This window comes from Tympanuchus pallidicinctus, unplaced genomic scaffold (genome assembly GCF_026119805.1).
Source record: "Tympanuchus pallidicinctus isolate F22 unplaced genomic scaffold, pur_lepc_1.0 scaffold6, whole genome shotgun sequence".
NCBI classification, from domain to species: domain Eukaryota; kingdom Metazoa; phylum Chordata; class Aves; order Galliformes; family Phasianidae; genus Tympanuchus; species Tympanuchus pallidicinctus.
In genome coordinates this window covers 11,999,723-12,020,829 of record NW_026294780.1, presented here as the reverse complement: position 1 = coordinate 12,020,829, position 21,107 = coordinate 11,999,723, and the positions used below count along the sequence as shown (strand labels likewise).

Genomic DNA, 21,107 nt, shown 5'->3' with positions numbered 1-21,107 from the left:
AAAAGCACCGCATTAATACAAATTCTCCTGCTGAGAAGATCATACTGGCAATCTGCCAGTTCATTACACCATCTAGCTCCACTTCAACATTAAATATTGCCTTCCTTTGTAATTGACTGAAATACACTAGAGCAATTGCAGGTAACCACTTTGGGCTATTAAAGTATTCCATTAAGACTTCTCCATTAGGCAGATATTTCAAATGAAGTTACATCAAAATATGCTACGCTCAAAATATTTTAACTGTACAGACAATTGGGCAAGCACAACCCAGTGCCGTGCAGCAGCAGTCAGAACAGGAAAAAGCACTCCAAAGCTCAGTGCCTGCCTGAATTTGCCCAAAAAAAAAAAGAAACCCAAAGTGCATTCAAAGTGCTAATGTATCCTTAGTGTTTTATAGCCTCCTAGCTGCACATCCTCACATAACTCATTTAATATTACTATATTTGAACCTAAGGAAATGGTAAAACACATAAGTATTGTGTAACTCAGATAAATTCATTCATTTATTGAATACTACAAATACAGTAAGGAGTAAAACACTTAGAGAAATTAGAAAGCAAGACTACGTTCACACTGCCTTTAAAGTTTCAGAAAGAGAAGCAAGTTGCCACACTACATTACAACGTGTATAAGATCCTGGAACAAAGAAATCTAATCTAAGCTTTTCTTCTTTAAGTTTGTGGTTTCTTAAATGCAACTAAGCAAGTGAAATAGGGCAAAAGAATAAGTTTGCTGCCTTGCATGAAAATTTAGGCCTACAACGCCAGCTGCAAAAAATGAGACTAGCCTGTGAAGCAGAGGCAAACTTTGGCATTTAAATGGGCCTTTTTAATACTCCAGATGTGGAGCCATCCAAGGCTGTAAGGATGGTCTCCTCCAACCAGTGCCCAGGCAGGAGCTTGTACGCATCTGTCCTCTGTGCTCCTACCTGATGTGCAAGTGCTGCAGTACACCTCCCGTCTGTGTCAAGGAGGAAGCAATTAGGCATTTAGTTATCACTGGTCACTCAAATATCTTTTTTTTTCCCCTCCATATACACACAGTTTTTCTTCTTTATTTGGGGTGTGTTCAGGAGTGCAAGCGGCAAAAATATGCAGCAGGTCACACCTCATCCCACCACAATTCAAGAGGTTGGCTGGCTTAAATTCTCATTTAAATCCTGCAGTCAGATTCATATCCTCAGCAGACATGGTACGTTTCTTAAAAGCAAACAAAAAAAGAACAATTTTTACATCTACTTGCACAACCATTAACTCCCAATCCATTACTGAAACATGAGGAGTTCATTTTCTATATAGAACTGATGTTTACTTGAACTACCACACTCCAAAAAAACATCTTCCAATATCGGCTTCCTCTGTCACTGCAAAATATGCATGCATAAAATGTTTTTAATTTTGCAGAAAACAATGAGGGCTGTTGAATCTATCGATTAATGACTGCACCTGCTATGCCTACAATTTTCTATAGAATCACATTATTTTGTTAAAGGGAATTTATACTTTTTTTTTTTTTTTTTAAATGTTTTCTCGGCTAGAAAACTCCCTCAAAAGTTTAAGCTATTAAATAACCTGATGTTGATAATAAATTACTAACTGAACTCACAGTAATATGCAAAACATTTTTAAAATTCCCATCTTAAGCAGGAATTTTCAACTTAACACTTAATGATATTGACATAACCCAAGTCTGATGCCACAAACTTTCAGGTAAAACAAACACTGAAGTAGAGATGGGGAAATCATGAATGTAAGGACAGGAAGCATCATCCCAGCTAGGCAACAAATGCTTTGAGAAGACATCTAACATTCCACCCTCAAAATAATAAACCACACTCACCTGCCTTTGACACACAGCAAAGCATTAAAATAAATGCTACCCATGCCCACTCCTTTGTTGTGCGCTGTCTTCATTTCACAAAGGTACTATGCCACTAAAACAGTACTTGTTTTGCTCAGCATTCCCATTCAAAAGCAATCCCTGAAAGGAAGAGCAGTCAGACTCCATTTTACCTTCATCCCACTGTTTTTTCTTTTCTATTTATAACATTAAATAGGAGCTCAGAACCATTCTAATTTTCCTTATTTAAAAATTTGCATTCTGCCTATGTAAATGCACGCATACACATCCCAAAAGACCACACAGAAAAAGCAACAGAGGTCTTGATTAATGCTTAGGGCAGCTCTATAGGCATCTCATGAACACTTCCAAAGGTATGCTAAAGACTTGAATCATCAGTTATAATTGCAGATAAGCAAGCAGAAACCTAACCACACCTAAGGATGTTCTTGAACTCTGCATCACAGTATCTCTGAGGAAGGAAAGGATCAGACTTCAACCTTATGCAGTATTTAACTTAGCAGGCTTCTCAGGCCACATTCTGAACATGAGGTAATTATTTTTCTTTCCTCAATAGCACACCTTAAAAATCAGATCTGTAGTTTGAATAGTAAGAAATATCTTAGTTATCTAACTTCCTTCAACACTTCAGAATCCAGAAAGTAGCATTTTAAACATGCAGTGTAACAATTTGGTGCATTAGAACATCAGCCTCTGATTTATATTTTCATTTCAACTTACTGTTTCTGAAAACCGTTCAGTCTTTTCCATGAAGTAAAATTAGTTTTGAATTGCTCAGGATCAGCATGGCTATTAATAATTGATTAGTCCAAGCAACTCCCCAGCAGATCTATTTCTCCTATTACATATTTGCCATGTACTGTTCTATGTGTCAAAATACACATACAACCAACTGAATCATACCAATCCTTCCAGACATCTCTAAGTCAGAGCTTTTAATTCAATACTTGGGGATTTCAAGGCTGCAGAAGATGCCTACAAACAGCACGTCAACATAGTCATTAGAGCAACCTAGTGATCTGCACATCCAAGGAAAAATGCCTGCCTCTGCTGGAAAAAGGCACTGAAGGATGCCATTTGGAGAAGTGAAAAACCACAGCTACCACAGAAGATGCAACATTTAGTCACAGGCACATTATCAGAGCAACATGATACAGAGACTCCCGGTTACCACTCTTGGCTAGGAATACGTTTCAACTAAGCAAATAAATCTCCCATCTAGGCAAACAGACCAGATTTGTTCTGGGTAAGACGTAACAGAAAATGGACTGTAACAAGGACTACAGAGAGCCTTCAGGTCACTATAACGGCAGAACAAAACAAGGCACGCTTAGCAATTCAAAGTTAAAGATCAACTGTAAAACTTACTGGTGCTCCTGTTCCGATAAATGATTCATTCTTTACTGATCCAAAGACAATCTTTCCTATTTTCATATGTGTGCATTAAACAGTCGTTTTTCCAGCTGTAACAGTACTCTCACCTTTGGAAGCAATGCCACGAACAACATACAGACAAGTGATGTTAATTCAGATACGGCAAGGTCAGTGTTTGTGTTTGGCACTGCTAGGCACACGTAGGGAACTGGAAGGCATGCTCAGAGCAAATTCTGACCAACAGAATCTTCACAGAAAACACTGCCAGAAACTTCTTGACAGCTGTCAAACAGCCCGGTGGCAGCTCAGTGCATTATGCTGATAGAATCACAGAATGGTTTGGAAGCGACTTCAAAGCCCACCCAGTCCAGGGCTGCTTCCCACCAGCCCAGGGCCTCATCCAACCTGGCCTTTGAATGCCTCCAAGGATGGGACACCACAGCTTCTCTACACAGCCTGTGCTGGGGCCTCACCACTGTCAATGTGAAGAATTTCTTATTAATATACCATCTAAATCTATCCTCTTTCAATTTAGAAGGCGGCCTGGCCTCAACACTTCCCTGCTATAAAACAACCTGGAGGATGTTTGAGTTTTGGCTCTTTGCGTTCCTACAGGTGTTGCCTGGGTTGACCAAGAAACTTGCTGTAGGTGAACAGCAAGAACAGAAACTTTCACACAGCTTTGTTCCTACTAAAGCATGCAGCAGCCATAGTTACAGACACTTCTGTTGTAGCCATTTGAAGGATAATTACATATTCCAAGATCTCCTAATGCCCAAATAGAATTTGGCAACAACTTAGCTTCGGATGTTTTCAGCACTGATTTTCTCCCTTTCACATCTTGCACACATCTGATGGTGTCTCATTCTACTGCCTTTAATCCCACCAGTTCAGTGAAAAAGACTACGAATGAAAATGCAGTGGAAATATTGCAGGCCTTGCAACAATAGCCAAAAAACAAGATTTCCTACGGCAGCTGTCAAATTAATGACATCTCCAAAGCCATCTAAATACAGTATCTGGGCAGAAATCCAATTATGTCATTTCTGTCTGAACACCCCAAAAGAGAGTCCTACTGGGGTTAGAAGTGGAAATAATTGTAAGTGCAGATTAGCTACATAAGCAGCTTCACACTTGAAATCAGAACAAGGGAACAAAAACCTGAACACATGACATTTATCTGGACACAAGGGAGTGGAAAAAACAGAACTGCCAGACATCTGGCAAAAGGTCAACGCCAATTACATCGTCCAAATTTGTCCCCCAAGGTACTAGCTCCCGGGTTTGCTTCTTAGAAATAAGGGATATAAGCACTAATTCAAAGATTTCTACTAACTTCCAGATCCTCCGTTACTCCTTGTATTACTTTCTTTTCCCCAAAACTCTTCACATACCTCATATTCAGACTGTATATATCAGACTACAAATTAAGATTGTTAATACAAACCACAGTTACAAATAATTATAAGTATTTTCCACAGACTTCTAGAAAGCTGGGGGTAGGCAGCACAACTGAGAGTTTGCTATTACAAGACTGCAAGTGCTATGACTACTATGAGCATGAACTTCCTGAAAGCACAAACTGAATTTATCTCAAGTCTACATAACAAAAATAACAAACAGTATTCCCCTTCTGCTTAAATACTGAAAATAGGAATATCATTTGTCACCGTTGCTTTAATTCAAGGCTCTGATTTCTTTCTGCTGTTTTCGTTAACCTATTCTAGCTACCAATTTCCCTTTCACTGTGCAGGTCTCTGTTACTGCTTAATTCTGTGTCATTTTCAGCTTGCTGAACCTCACACAGAATTCATTTTATTTGTGGTTTTATAACACACAGCTATCAAACGGCCGTTAAAGTCAACAAAGTAAAGAAGAGGAAGAGTTGTTTCTTTTTATATTAAAATAATTCCTTCTGAAAATATAGATAAGTACAGGTTTATCTGTTTTTCAAATGAAACTGTTAAAGAGACCGGCTACTAAATTATTTAAAAAATGAAGGTGTCATACGACATGAATATGAATTGTTATTAACTAAATTCTAACTAGGAACCTTTATCTCTATATTAGAAACAGATAAATAAACTGTTAAATAAATAGAATGAATAATGCTGAAAAACACCAGACTGATTTAGACAGTTTCTAATCCTGATCAGTCTTGGATACCAATGTGAACACTTTTAAAGGTAAGGCTATATTTCACCAAGTGTTTCTCAAATTCTCAGGACAAAGGAAAGCATTCATTATGAGCCTCTCCTTTGAAAAAAGGTTGAGGGAACTGGGCTCATTTAGCTTGGAGAAGGCTCTGGGGAGACCTCATTGTGGCCTTCCAATACTTGAAGGGAGCGTATAAACAGGAGGGGGAATGGCTGTTTATGAGAGTGGATAGTGATAGGACAAGGGGGAATGGTCTTAAGCTGAGACAGAGGAGGTTTAGGTTAGATATTAGAAGGAAGTTTTTCACTCAGAGGGAGGTGACACACTGGAACAGGTTGCCCAAGGAGGCAGTGCATGCCCCATCCCTGGAGGCATTCAAGGCCAGGCTGGATGTGGCTCTGGGCAGCCTGGTCTGGTGGTTGGTGACCCTGCACATAGCAGGGGGTTGAAACTGGATGATCACTGTGGTCTTTCTTAACCCAGGCCACTCTATGGTTTTGTGGTCTTTAGGAATACACATTCCAGGATAGCTCGTTACACCATGACTCAAAAACCAACTGAAGGTTGGTTTTGTCCTTTTCTAAGCAAAGTCCTGAGATTTTCAGAAGCTTGAAAATATCTAGTTACTTTGTCAGAATCTCCTAAATATCCAAGTCCACAGCTAATTCAAAAAAGTAACTCAAAGGAATAGGTAATGCACAAATAAAGTGCATAAATATAGTTCAATTATTATCTTGCAATGAAAAAATCTTATTTAAAAATAAATTCCAGGTAGATCATGGAGTCAATGAGGCTGTCAAAAACATTTTGGCAAAGCCTAGAGAACAAATTTCTCCAGCTTCAAATTTATTTGTTTATCCAAAGAGCTAGGATATACTCAAGGAATCCATTTGTTGCCAATTCTTTATTACAAGAGATTTAATTTTTGTGTTTGCTCTCTATTGCACACAGAGCAGCAGTATCACGAATCCTGCTCTGCCATATACGTACTGCAAATCCAATTACTACTCTATTAGGTCTCATTTAGGTCCCATACAGCGCGACAATAAACTGAACAAAATGAGTATCAGCATGCTTTTCACCCATCTTTACAGTATGATATAGATGGCAATCACAACTTAATAACATTTCATTTATTATAAAAGCAGCTCTGAATTTTCTCTATCTGCCACATGTTTCAGGGAGACTTCAGAAATAGCTACAGACCACCACCCAATGGATTTAACATCTCCTGCAAAGGCATCACCGTTTGGTTTTATTATTTGTTGTTGTGATGTGATTTTTAAGTAAGCTCTTCTTGTATCTGTATATAAAAAAAATTCTCTTTGCTAGAACTCTCAGATGCTCTGAATACTTCACCACTTCACTGGAGTTAATTTATGGATATATTGTAATCACATACCCTTCTGCTTTCATTCGTGTACATGTCAAATTTGTCTCATCATCCAGCAACTCAACATTGATAGATGTCTAGATACTCTTTCCTCTAAGAATTCAGAAAAAAAAAAGTCCTCAGCACCTTTTAGTATTAAGCACTCGACTCAGAGCTCTCCCAAGAATGACTAAGCATCTTGTTGAACAGCTCATTCTTTAGTGCCTGGCCTGACTAAATCATCTTCCTTGTGCAGAAATAAAAACGTCACCCTGACGTTTACACACATGATCTGTCATTAAAACACAAAAGCCAAGTAAACACATACTGTCCACTTTCAAAATTAGTCCCCATATCTGGACATTTTGTTTCCAAAACTGAAAGGTTCAACCTTTCAAAAACTAGCTTTTAAATATTCCAACCATCTTGTTGAACAATTTTAGTAGCAACTATTAAATTGTCTCTTACATGCCTACCACCAATACAGAGCAGCAGTAGGAGAAACTATTTCAGGCTGAGAGAGACAGGAAATCTTAAGGTATGTCGAGGTTTGTGCTCCAGTTCTGCAATTAGAATGAAAAGATTTGGGTTACAGCTTTTTCAATAGAGACTGTAAAGGCAATGACACTATTGAATCCCTTGTTTCACCTGCATGCCCCCAGCAACTAGAAGTGGTGAAAATACATGGCGGTGGGGGAGGGAGAGGAGTTGCCTTTGCATTTTATTCCTTAGCATTACTCAATTATGTGGTCTTTTCTATTGTATATTCACGCTTTTTTTTCCCTATACATTCTTCAAAATGCCTTCCACCTCCACTGTCTATCTCTTGTGCTCAAGCTGAATCCTTCCTATTTCCTTCCCTTGGACACCTAGAACTACAAGCAGACCCCAACAGGCAATCTCCCTACAACAATGGAAGACCCCAAATTATCACTTTATTCCACTTGCAGCTTTGAGCAAATCATACAATCATAAAATCCTTAGAGTTGGAAGGGACATCTGAAGGCCATTTAGCCTAACTCCCATGCAATGAACGGGGACATCACAGCTAGATCAGGTGGCCCAGGCCTTACCCAACCTCGCCCTCAGAGGATAGGGCATGAACCACATAACCGGGCAACCTGTTCCAGTGGAACAGACCTTAAGGAACGCAGACTTCACCTACAAAAACACAAAGTTGTTAACTTCATCACCCAAACATCTTCGCCTGACAATGTAGCTAAGGGTATCTCTAAGTTTTTAAATCTAAAGAAGCAGAAAACACTAAATTAAAAGTATTCCTATATTTAAATTATTTTGGAAACTCTGGTGTCCTCCTAAGTAGGTGGAATAATTTCCCTCCAGTCTTCATTTTATCACTCCTTCAGTAGCCTTCGATGGTAAATGCTGATCCTGCACAACAGCTCACTCTCTTGAGAAGTTACATCCTCAGATCATACAGGAGCACAGACATCTCCTGAATAACACAGAGCCTATTCCCATCTAAGAGCAACAGTCGCAGAAATCCATTACAGATTACTAAAGCACACACGCGCAATTCTGGGTCTCAAAACCAATGACGGCAACTTTCCGTCAAAATCCGTAATATCACAGATGCCACAACTACTTTCCTCCTGACAAAAATAAAGGAACAGTTCTCAGTGAAACTGAGGAATGTTCCAAGGCAGAGGTTAAATACAGACTACAGTGCTTAAATTACAGTTACTGTACTTTTGAAGCACTAAATACTTTCAGAAAGCAGTGAAACAAGTTACAAGTTCTTAAACACATCTGACACGTAGTATCAAAAAATTATAGAAATAACAATTCAAGAACAGGCAGCTCATACAAAAAAGGATCAAAACTCTGACAATGGTCCAACAATCAGAAGTAAACCTACCACGATGAAGTAATTCTAAGGACCAAAAGAACAATACATCATCTAACACTGGATCTCCCTCCTCATGAAGTACATGTTGTTCATTCCTTTGCCAAAAACCAATTCTCACCTTATCTTTTACTAATTTGTTGTACTGCTTCTCCATGTGCAAACCTATTTGTTCAACTAAAATTACCTTAGTCTTCCTGCTGATCGGTATTAATAATCTCAAGAAGGCTAAAACAATATTCAGCATTTCAAAACACACCTGGAGCAAAGCAAATCAGGCTTACTATTTTTCTATCATCTCACTATGAGATGTAAAGGAAGTAGGAGAATAAAGCAACCCTCAAAAATGCACATCCACCAAAACTCCGTGACATGGACTTGGATGGCTGTTTCTGATCAGTACTACACTTCTGAACAAGACAGTGCTACAATTATAAGCTAGACAGCAAGATGTTAAACACTTTGCATAATTTATGTTGCTGAAGCCAATTTTAGCTTTGCCACTTAAAAGAAAAGTTGATTGAAAATTCCTTCCGGTTGAATAAAGCTTCACATTCCTGAAGGAAGCCTCAAAGCAAGGCAGCATTGTTTCTTCATCAATCTTTTTAATATACCCACAGGCAGAAAAATTCTTCTTCCAATCAATGCTTTCCCAAAACTCCCAGAGGCAGCAGAACTGTTGGGCCTCCTACTGAAAGAACAGTTATGCTAGTGAGCAGCAGAGTACATCAGCTGACACATCATTTTAAGAAGTTCTTGGCACCTACTGCTCAAATTTATGCTGTCAACTTGAAGAGTGAACCACATGATTAGCGAACACACATCTGTGAACTCTGAAGGTATCCTGCAAACTCATTCGAAAGCATGACCAAAAACCAGAATGAGACCATGGGGGCCCCAAAAAAATCAGTCACAGACTTTCTGCAGCCCTCGGTAGGGTGGGAGTCACCCCAGAGCTTGAAAGACTGACTCTAACTACCGCTAAGTGCTCAAAGCAACTATTTTTTAAACCTAAAAAACCAAAACCCTGCATAACTACAGTTGTATAGAGAAGTTAGAGAACTAGAAGCACTTGCACACTGAATGCCTCTTGGCAGTGGGACTTCTGCTTCAGTTCTACAGAGCTTTGCCAAACAGCACCAAAAGTGTAAACCAGAGTACAAAATCTACAGCAGATACATTCTGGTTGCTAAACCATGCTATCACATCCTCATTACTGCCATTACCTGTAATATCTAGATCAAAGCTTGAATAGGCATGCAATCACTTCTTAATTTTATTGCAGAGAGATCTGCCAAATTGCTTCTTGCTGATGCCTTCAAAATGAGTGCTTGGATAGCAGATTTAGTCTTGTAATAAGCAACTGGTAAAGATCCCACGCCTCGGCATATGATAGAGTGGGAGACTGGTGTGAAAACTGAGATAGGAAGGTAAGAGTGACACAAAAACTGAGGGAGAAACAAGACAAGAGCAGCAAAATTTAAGATAAACACCGAAAAAGACGCAGATTTTACACAATTAACGACTCCTTGTACAGGCAGGCAAAGAAAATACATAAAGAAGCAAAGATACGTAAATACGTAAAGAAGAAAAATACATAAAGAAACACTGTGTGGTTCAGTTTGTTAGTTAAGCTGATGACAAACTAATGTTGTTTATAAGCAATTTTTAAAATCTAACAGAACAATCTGAGAGAAAGTAAGGGCTGGTAACTGTCTAAGTAAGGATTTCCTTTTTGATACACCGATACTTCAGGAGCTAATAAATTTAAGGACATTTTATAGGAAATGCCAACCACCTACGCTGAATATTGTGCCAAAACATCACAGATTTTACTTAAAGTTTTGTGTTTGACAGCTTGAAATTTAATCCTGAAAAACAAAGTAAAATACTAATGAATTCAAAACAGCTCTTCAGAAGATAAAGAACTGTGGAGATTCTGCTGTTGTTAATTGTGATCCAAGTCAAAGGCACAAGATGAAAAAGCTCCACATACAGGGACTCTTCACATGTCTGAATAAATGAACACTTAGCAATTTTCAGAGTTTCTTAAAAAGGTTATCACATACAACATTTCTAGAAGTGAGAGAAGAGTTTTCAAATTAAGATACAAAAGAATAAAACAAAGACTTCCTAACATACCCACAGCACAGAAGCACTCCTCTTAAACCATTTCACAGCCAGCATTTCCATCCAGGTGGACCAGAAGGACCTACTTGCTATATCAGGAACACCATGCTCATGTCAGTCCACATTTTTTTCCACTCAGAAGGTGGTGACAAACTAGAATAGGTTGCCCAAGGAGGCTGTGGATACCCCATCCCTGGAGGCATTCAAGGCCAGGCTGGTCAGCCTGGTCTGGTGGTTGGTGACCCTGCACGTAGCAGGGGGGTTGGAACTAGATGATCATTGCAGTCCTTTTCAACCCAGGCCATTCTATGAGTCTATGATTTCTGAATAGGATTCCCTCAGCCAGGACAATGAGCTGTACATGGCGAGAGAATGCACAGCATACGGCTCCAAAGAGGCTCTCAGTGTCCTGTGAAAACCGCACCTTCCTGCTCCTCAATCCTCATCAAAGTGATGTATTAATTCACACAGGCTTAACGAATCGATTATGTTCCAGGAAAAGGAAAACGTTCTTCCTTTGGGACACTACCAGAGCTAAGAGCAGCAGAACTGCTGGTAGCTACGCACACATGCACAACTATTGCCTTACATCACTAACCACCAGCCCTTCACAACCCACATCCTGATTGAGCCAGAATGCACTAAACGTGCTTTCATTCAAGGTCAGAAACGGCAATTACCTGGCACGCAGCACTGAGCTATGGAGACGACTGAATGCACAACAGTAAACGTAGCATCAGAAGCCTTTGAGTTCTGTACAAATGGAAACACACAAAGGCTGCAGCTGGAAACAGTTATGAACAATTGCTGTATCAAGGTACAACAGTTTAAAAAATAAAAAACGGTGGGGAGGATTTACCAGAGTAACTTAATTTCCCCAGCGAACGATCTCTTATCAAGGCAGGAAGGCAGAATTAGTTTTTAACAAATTCTATCAGTTAAGCAACTTTTGAGGCAAAACACTGATCATTTGAATTATGTAGGTCACAATCCTTTTTTTTTTCCCCCCGCTCTCTTTTTATAGAAGCAAAGTTTTGAATTTCACTGTCTTCAATTCTGTAGAAGAGGTGTCTAAGCAATCTTAATTATGAGCTACTTTATTTGCTTGCTCTTCACAAAACTGAAATGCTTTTCCTAAGCAAAACCATATTCCCCAAACATCTTTTCTTCATTTAAAAAGTTTTCATAGAGTTTCTAAGGTTTAAAAAAAAAAACAAACCTGGGATAGAATCTCCAGAAAAGCTCCCTAGGCTTTTAGTAACCAACAAGAGCTTAAGAAAGCTAGTCTTGAAATACAATCAATACAGAACCTTCTAAGGGGACGCACACAAGAATAACCGTTCAATAATACATAAGAATTAGGCTTGGTCATTAAGGTCTGAAAGAAGTTAACTCATAAAAATGGTTTAAAATGACTGACTGAATTCAGTAACACAGTGCAAAAGGAAGCTAAGAGATACGGAGCTGGGCCCTGTGCATCAAACACAGCCACACTAAACTGATAGTCCTACTGAAATTAGTGAGCATTTTGGTAAATGACATCTACACCTTGCTGCATTAGGGCAGCAGCTCAGACTTAAGCATGCAAACCCTCAAGCTGAATTTACTTCAAAGCCTCCCCCCTCATTTGCCTACAGTGCTCAGCAATAGACAAAATTGAGAATGTGGTTTTCATTCATTTCTTCCAGGCACTCTAAAATTCACACACGCACCTCAGAGTGGCTTGAAATCTGGTGTGCCATATGGCAGCACATTTGTCATTTCCAGAAATATGTTAAATATGGGTTCCAGAGATACAAAACCCCAATAAAAAAAAAAAAAAAACACAACTCCTGAAGCCAACAGACTCTATTGAAACGCCATCAACTTCGCATTGCGCACAACTGGAGAGCTCAGGCTTTGATCAGGCTTCAAAGAACCTCCTCATTCGCCCCAGAAAATAAATCTAACACATTAGTTTGTGGAGGCTCATTTCCCTACTGTTTTACAACTATATGAAGTTATTTATACTTGCCTTAAGTGAGACTGAAGCTGAAATAACACATAAACATTGACACTCAGATTATACAGATGTGTCATACTTGTGGCACCAAGTCAATGATTTACAAGCTGCAAAATAGCAGAGGATCGGGGTGAAGAATTAATGGCTATTTCAGCACGAACCAACCAAAGAAGAAATAATTATTTCTTCCCATTCCTGCTCACAAAGTTTAATGGTGCACGTTACAAAGTAACACAGAAAAAATTGCAGAACAATTAGCAAACAGATTTATTTTTTTTTTTAAACCTGGAAATAGAAATAAGTCTCTCTTGCTGGCTGAAATAATCACAGAGGCTCTAAACCAAGCAATTTAAGGTGAGCTTTCAAAAAAAAAAAAAATTGAGCTGAACTAAACATCTTGCTGTTGCCAGAGTGATCAAGTCCTGCACCATAGGTACAAAGCAACTAATTCATCTTCCTACTACAACAGCTACTTTGCAGGGACGTCTGTTTTCCACTGCTGGCACTCTGTGATGAAATTATCTTTTTTCTTAAAATAGATACAGATATAGGTTTAGATAAAGACATAGATTGGCAAGCAGTGATCGAATTACCCTCCATGACTGGAATTACTTTCTTCTTTCTTTTCTTCCATCAAGGTTAGTATCACAGATCATGGTATTTTCCAATATCGACAAAAAGAAATAGAATTATTTTTTTTTCCCCCTGCTGGCACACTCAGTTTTCACTTTCTTGTTCCTCCTTATGTTGCCTCTTAAAAATAAGCTGCCTTAGCAAACCTTTTTACCCCAAAGCTGAAAAGGAGCAGTGAGGAATAACCACTGACAAGAAGCACTAAGGGGATGGTACTTAGTTTTAAATACCCAAATTAACACAAATCTTAGTGCAGACAGGTGGATCCCAGAGTCTTTGAAGAGCTTCCTGTGTGTATATTCCACAGTAAAATTTGTTTTGGAAACAGATTTACATAATTTCTCCAAGATGTGGAGGTGCTGGAAAGACAAAGTACAAGTGATTCTGTAATCAGTCATCCAGACCTTCCATAAGATTTCTATATGCAAGACAAGGGAAGGATGCTACCAAACAAAAGCACTTCCACTTCAAATGGGAGAAAATGCTTGTGAGCACCTGAAACAATACACAGCAGCGGTAAGCAAGATATTTAATGCTGCACAGCCACTGTTCCTGTATACTCATCCATCATGTCCATCCAAATCAGGATCTGCTCGGCCACTTCAGCTGACAGGCGTTTCCAGCTACCCAGAGACAAGGTTGCTGTGTACCTGCAACTGACATCTCCTAACAGTGACAGTGTACATAACTCCTTGCTGCTAGAGGCAGCGATTTGAGAACACTGGTGCTTTTCCCCAGGCATAATGAGCACATTGCTGCCAGCTGCTGATGTTGCCATCCAAGGAAACCGTTCCTAGAAAAGCAAGAAAAGGTGTGGGCTGAGCTGCAAAGACAATAATATAGAAACTAAAGCAGGCATACAGGTCCTCTGTAAGATAAGAAGTGAAGAAAAAAAATCACTGTGCCTGTTAAGGTTGATGAGCAGACCGTTCCCCTCAGCCAGTATCTGGGCTTTTTAGGTATGATGAGATTGTGGGTGGGATGAAAAGCAGCTTTCAGATGTTAAAGCAGTGTTTTACCATGCCCAGCAGACAAGCAAAGCATGCTAGATTTTCTGAAATTTTTAAGACTTATTCCAAGGCAGAACAAAAACAAACAAAACCTCTACACTTTACAGAACTATCTATGTGTTTTGCGCGTTGCGTGGAAACCATCTGCTGATGTTGCTAGAACAATTCCAGAACCCAAGACTGCATTTGACAGGTTTAGGCCTGCTGCAAAGAAAGGAAAATCCCACTTGGGAAGTGTAAGTGAGAGAACAACTTCAGCCTGATATACGGAGGCATTCAGGATAACACACAAGAAATTTCTTTAGTTCTTCTTGCAGGCAAACATGATAGCAATCGGTTTGAAGTTCAGTGTGTATTGTGTTCTGAAATCTAGAGTATGAAGAACAGAGAAGAAGTCAGTGAACGAAGTCACAAACAAGCTGCCATCCTCCCAGTGCTATGCCCACACTGTCAGCAGCAATTGCTCCATGTCCCACTGCTCATGCAGGCACAGTCACACAGCTAGACCCAACTTGTTAACTGCACTGTAATGAATACGTTAGCATCGTACCCATCTGCAGCAGGCAGATTATTGCCTTCCTTTTACAGTGGGGTTGGTTCTAGTCTGTACGAGCTCCCTCCTTTGAAGCAAAGCTAAGAGCCACTGTCAATGACATGATCAGATTCATGGCCAACAATCTAGGATTCACCTGGGTCCTAACAACCCATCTTAGCCAGAAGTATCTAAAAAAAACCAATTCTCACAACATCGCAACTAGAACATTAAAAAACAGAACTGTTTCTCAGCTACGTGCATTCTTTTAATCACTGTTTTCTTTCTCACATGTTTTTTTCTCACCCAAGTCCCATCTCTAAGTCTCCTGAAAAGTGAACCAAATATATTAATGTGTGAGCGGTTTAAGTATCACAACTCAGTTTATTACATTTTTGGAAGAGTTCAACGGGTGGCTTTGAACTGAAGCAGAGAACCAAACCAGAGCTCTGCAAGTAATAATATACTCCTTGGGGATCTAAGATTAAAACGGTAACAATCCTTCAGCTGAAGCACAGCCAGAAGAGTCGAGATGGGAAATGAAGGCATAAACAATAAAAATGTACAAGTTCACTTCCTGGATCCAATGTTAGCAAACTATTAAAACTTCAAGGTACATGCCAGTTAAGCTATTTTCCTTTCTTACTTACAGCTTTAGCCTCTGAGGTATTCTATGTAATTCTTTAAGCCCTCTGCATATTTTAATTTTATACTTAAAGATCTTCCTGCATTCTGAGACAATTCCTATTTTTTGCTTTGATGCTTTTTTCCTTGGATGTTTTACAGATCAAGCTCTAAATTGAAGTTCAGCAGAAAAACGATCAGAGCACTGCATTTCAATAACAGAAGTGTTGTAAACGTGGCCTTCAGTATATTAAACTCATTGCTGGAAGCTACATATGAAAATATATTACTCACCCCAGAAAACTCTCCATTGTTATAATTTGGTCATTTCACACACCAGTGATCAATCTCAGCTAGCACATTCTGGAAGTCCACACATAATGGTAAAAAATTAGACCTAGTAGAAAAAAATTAAAGCCTCTCCTTCATGAACAAATTTATTCACCTAGTAATTTTATTTATTTAAAAAAAAAAAAAAAAAAAGAACACTTTTCTACTTTTTCTTGTTATGAAGCTAAACTAACAGGCAAGGTGTTGGTAGCGAAGGTTAGCAGGTCAGCAACCTGTATTTGCCTGCCCCGCAGAGGATCTGAAACCGGACAGACACAAAGAAACATCTTCCAAAAAAAAAATAATAATCATCATCATCATCATCATCATCATCATCATCACCATCATCTTATAGGCATGCCCAAAGGGAACTTTTTATTTTTAAAAGCTGCAAAGGCATTTAATACTACTGAGCGCAAATCATGAATCCCTTTCTTCACCCCCTTTAAGCTCAGTGTTTCTGCTCTCCTACCACTTTTCTTTACCTATCTTTAGAAACAAAGCTGCAGATTGGTGTTGTAAGTAAGAGCCCCACAATCAGTAGCTGTGGCCAAGCACAGTAAAGCGCATCTGCAAGCTGAAAGGCCCAGGCTACGTTTCAGTACGAAAGAACAAAGTTCTGGAGAAATATTAAAAGACTATCTAGCCACTGGAAAACAAATTCTTCAGAATGACCACGTCTGCCATTGCCCTTAACCCCTACCACAATGAGATTCGGAGCCGACCTGAACACAAACTGCTCCCTAGGACACAACAAAGGGTGGGATGGCAGAGGGAGGGAAGTTTTATGATTCATTTTAGTCCAAAGCCATTTCACACTGCTAAGTGCCACCCCAATTTGAAGATACAAACAATGATTTACCAAATCATTCCCAAGCTCCAGGCTGCATGCACATATAGATGTAGGTAGAAAATGGAAGTGCGATACCCAGCAGAAGAATCTGTAAGACACTGTGGGGTCACTCCCAGCCCGAACAGACAAAGCAGGCACAGGACAGTACTTCCATGGCTAGCGTGGCATGACATGCTTAGAATAGCAAGCCAACGTAGCAAGAACAAAAATATCCTCATCCAAACCCCATCTGCAGCTGTTAATTTAAAGGAATGACATGAAGGATATGTGAGCCTCCACAATAACTTCAGCAGGGACTGTGGGATACGGGGCTTCGTGACACACCACTCTGCTACTCAGAAAGCACATTCATCCCAGCACATGCATTTCTAAGGCAATGCCCAGCACCCACGTGGCACTGCAAAGGAAACAGGAGGGAGGTGAGGGGCAGGAGGCATACATACTTGCTCTGAAAGAGGGGATATGGCAAGGGGTTGCAGGAGCTCTGCAGGGGACAAAAGTGAAGACAACATCCTACCACCATGCTTGCGCTGCAGCTGCCGAGACACACAGGCTGCTCCCCAGGACTGCTCCAGAATGAAGTGTTCATTTCTGCTTTCTGCTAACGTACAGCACTTCAACGCAATTCATTGAAAACGATGCAAACCAAGGTAAAACATTACAATTGTTCTCAATGTGAAAATGCTGCTTTTTATTTGCAGAAAAGCATTTATTGACTGAAACATGCAGGGAACCCACCTTCCAGCTGAGCCCGACCTAATATCCTCGCACGATGCCAGAACACATTAAAGGAAGAGTTGAAAACAATTCTACAGAAGTGTTGTAATCAAGGGATCAGAAGTGCAGATAAACTGTGCTCAGTTCAGAGACCTCGCCCACTGTATTTTTGTACATGATTTTCAACTGCAGTGCTCAAGACTAATCTTGCTCGTTTGAGACCTAAATGAGTGTAATTAAACAAGCATAGGAGGGTTTGGGTTGGCTTGGGGTTTTTTGGGGGTGGTTTTTTTTTTTTTTTTTTTTAGTTTTATCTAAGACTTCTTTTTTTAATTGCTAAAACAGTTCTATCCTATGAATAGATTACAGATAACCCAAAACTCACTGTCAAGGCTGTAACTGTGCATAAAACCTAGCGAAATGGAAAAGAAAGAAGTAAAAAGTCACAAAACTGAAAGACAACATGAGATTTGCCATAAGATTCGCTCCCTACTTCGGATGAGAGCTGGTGGGTGGCAGCCGAAGCTGTATGACAGTACATTTCACATGCTTGGGTTCTGAACAGCTCACCGTTTACAAGCCCTGCCCTGGGCTTTTACAGACACCTCCTACGTGAGCGCAGGAGACAGAGGTGGCACACAGCAGTCCTACAGTTACTCATTCCTAATTGCTCCTTTGTCAAAAACGTCTCGTTCGTATAAAGAAAAACAATTTTTCAACTGCCAGCTGCACTTGGAACTAGAAATGCCAAGTAGTTCTTTACACAGCTAATAGCAAGAAAGGCTTTGCAATCACCAGCTACTTGACAATTGTTTTACTGAAAAGGGTACACCTTGTCAGCCAGGTACTTGCATCTTGAAAATGTGTTTTCTACAGTTAGGTCAAGATGCAAGCAGAAAATGTGGGTAAAGATGAAAACATTTAAGTGTGCAAGCATGATTACAGGTAAGATCCCATGAGTTTCATCTAAAACACATCTCAACTCCGTTTTAGAGTAACTGTGGAAATGTGGAATCCAACTGCCCAACCACATGACCACTAAAATTATCCATCCAGAAGCAAGAAAATCAAAGAATAGAACAAAAATCACAAGAACAACCTGTATTTATCACAGAAACTAAATCTAGTTACACTGTTAGACACAGGATTACAGCCAAAACATAAGAATTTTAAAAACGGGTCGTTTCAATTACCTGCATTAACACACATCTTGTTTCTTTCAAAACAGACATTATAATCCTCATTACATTTGAGGACTTTTCTTGCACTGCACTTTTATATACAAAACCAATCTGTCCCTTCTTGCCCATGAGGAACTTCCATTACCTTCAGCAGGCATTCTATCAACTCGGGCTTGATCCATCCTTTCGTATTTCAGTACTGTCATTCATTAAACAAGGCTAACCTACCAGCAGTCCCACTGATTTCACATGACTTCTTAGAGTAATGTCATACACAATGAATAGGTGTAAAGGCAGTAAAAATAAGCTGGCAATGTAACACTGCAGACAAAAGTTCTGCATGTAATTTAACGTACTTGCCTGGACAAGTTGAGAAATACATAGCTAAAAAAATAGCTGACCAGCTGACATTTTGGTTCTTGTTTGAGAAGGCAGGCTTACAGGCTTAGCTTTCTGTTTTGTAGGTAGTGACATGCATTGCATTAGGACCAATAGCAGCAGTTAAGCACATACCTGCACTTTCACTGGATCACAGTAACAACAGGAAAGTTGAGATACAAAACCAAAGAAAGAATCATAGCCTGTCCTGGGTTGAAAAGGACCACAATGATCATCCTGTTTCAACCCCCCAGCTATGTGCACTGTCAGCAACCACTAGACCACACTGCCCAGAGCCACAGCCAGCCTGGCCTTGACAAAGCCACAACAACCTGTCTTCCTGACATTCCAGCAGATGAAGGGAATATCTGAACTAAACAGACATACAGGATCTCAGGTCAGCAAAAATGGAAGAGATCGTAATGGGACACAACTGTCAGTACAAGGCAGAGCTAACAGCAGAAGGCACACAAAGCCCCCAGTAACAACACTACTCAGACTGCAGCAGATCCCCATCACAGGAGGTCTGTAACATTTCAGTTCGTTATGATTCCCCACGCATCCCTTAAGAGCCTCAGAGCTCATAAAAATGATGTGTCATATTTTGATACTCGTGCTAAACACAAGCTCTATTATTACCCACATTTAAGCCCAATACAATCCACACAGTCCTTACTGAGATATCTGATTAAATTTCTAATATTCATGAACAGGATTTTTAATATTGAATGCTCAAAATGATTTAAGTTTTTTGATGTAACAGAACATAAGTCATTCAGTGTCAAGTGGAAGGCAGATCCTTTATTATAGCATTAATTATTTGGGATATTAGCATTAACTTTTCCCTCTATTTGAATTAAATGGAATTCAAAACAGTGTGAATTTATGAATAGTCCACAGTATAATTATTTCTGTTATCCACACAGCACTAGCAGAAGCACAGCCAACAAACTTAAAGGCAGGATACCGATCATCATTTTTTTTCTTTCAATCTTTCCTCTGAAAGACAGAAAAGGTGAAGCTCAGTATGTTTATACTCTAAATGCCTTACATTCCCTTTTGATGTAAAAATCTACATATTTTTGTATTCAACGTGTAATGATTAAAGGAAAACAAATTTAAGCAAGATATACTGTAGCCAATTGCTTTTATGACTGGAACAAAAACATTCTTAATTAAAACCACAAACCTCCAAAAATAGCATAGACTTTCACAACATTTCAATACTCAAGTGGGAAAAATGCTATGCCTTAGCTTACAGGACCAAAGGCACTGCATAAACAGGATCCCACGGAACTCTAGTAGGAAAGACTAAGGACATAAAAATGATATTTTTATTCAGCAGCTAAATTGTGGTAATTTTTAATTAATTTGTGGTGTAGACACAGTCAGTGATGCTGACAAAAATAAAGCACAGCTCAAAATAAAAAGATAATAATTAAAAAAGAAGAAATCCACCATTCATTAAATCTGCTGCTGGATACCACCTGAGTCAGACAGTAATAGAATGTTAGAGATTATAACCCAGCGCAACATTCTCATACAAAATACAGAAAATCAGTATTTACAGGTTTGTATTCGACCTGACAAGACTTCTGGAGTCCGGTTAGACCGAAACCAGCTGTCCAACCAAAAGTGTAACTTTATGAATAAGCAGCAGCCAAGGCCAAAAACAGAACAAATAAAACATGTGTGCCACCATCCCTGCACCCAGCCCATCTCTACAGCTGCAAGCTCCCTGCCCTGCTCTCCACTGCAGAACTAAGACAGAGGTGTTAGCACACTGCTGATGGACCGCAGGAACAAAAAATGGAAGAAAAAACAACAGTAAATAAAGTACCTGTTCTTGACCTAGAAAATACTGGACACTTGTCCTTCTGGGTTTCCTGAAGCTCTCACTAAGAATACTGAAAGAATTCAAAACAGAGGAATCTTCAAAGTGACTGCAAAAAGGCTACGTATGTTTTTTTTCCTTTTGTTCCTCTTGCAAACTGTCTGAAATTACCAAGGAACTTCTCAAAAAAATACCAAACCAAATAAGAAAAAAAAAAAAAAAAAGCACACAAAAACAAGAAACAAAGCCT

The 21,107-nt window shown here is 39.4% G+C and overlaps 1 protein-coding gene across 4 annotated transcripts in view; it reads right to left on the bottom strand.

Moving 5' to 3' along the window:
* Positions 1-21,107, bottom strand: part of NCK2 (NCK adaptor protein 2) — an 85,188-nt gene that overhangs the window by 58,037 nt on the left and 6,044 nt on the right. The window contains exon 1 of one of the 4 annotated variants that reach the window (XM_052705727.1): positions 14,049-14,161. The exons of the other annotated variants lie outside the window; for them this stretch is intronic. The gene's annotated coding sequence lies outside the window, so the exon portion shown is untranslated. Of the gene's footprint in view, positions 1-14,048; positions 14,162-21,107 lie in introns of those variants that run through there. 4 annotated transcript variants of the gene reach the window in all.